We start from the raw sequence: 333 nt of genomic DNA, 5'->3' as shown, positions 1-333 counted from the left end.
ATGATTTACTTGTGTCCAAGAGACTGAGTCATGAATCAGACACGTCAAACAATTGCCACTTATAATTGAATTATACGCCACAATTTTACTTTGAGAATATTAAATGCAGCCATGCTGGATTGTTTGAAGCATTATAGTAATAAGACCAAACACATACAGTATCAAGTCTAAGCAAAATGAGACTGTCCTGCTGGATTCGTTCAGTTGAGCTATAAGCATATTGGTACATTTGGCTATCTTCAACTGCAAACGGGTAGGCAAGTACATGTGGGCTGCTGCACAGCAGTGATGTTTGGTGCACTATAGTTCAGTTACAAATGCTAAAAGAATGAC

This window comes from Monopterus albus, unplaced genomic scaffold (assembly GCF_001952655.1).
Source record: "Monopterus albus unplaced genomic scaffold, M_albus_1.0 scaffold2.1, whole genome shotgun sequence".
In the NCBI taxonomy this organism is placed as follows: Eukaryota; Metazoa; Chordata; class Actinopteri; order Synbranchiformes; family Synbranchidae; genus Monopterus; species Monopterus albus.
Note: the sequence above shows the minus strand (reverse complement) of the source record.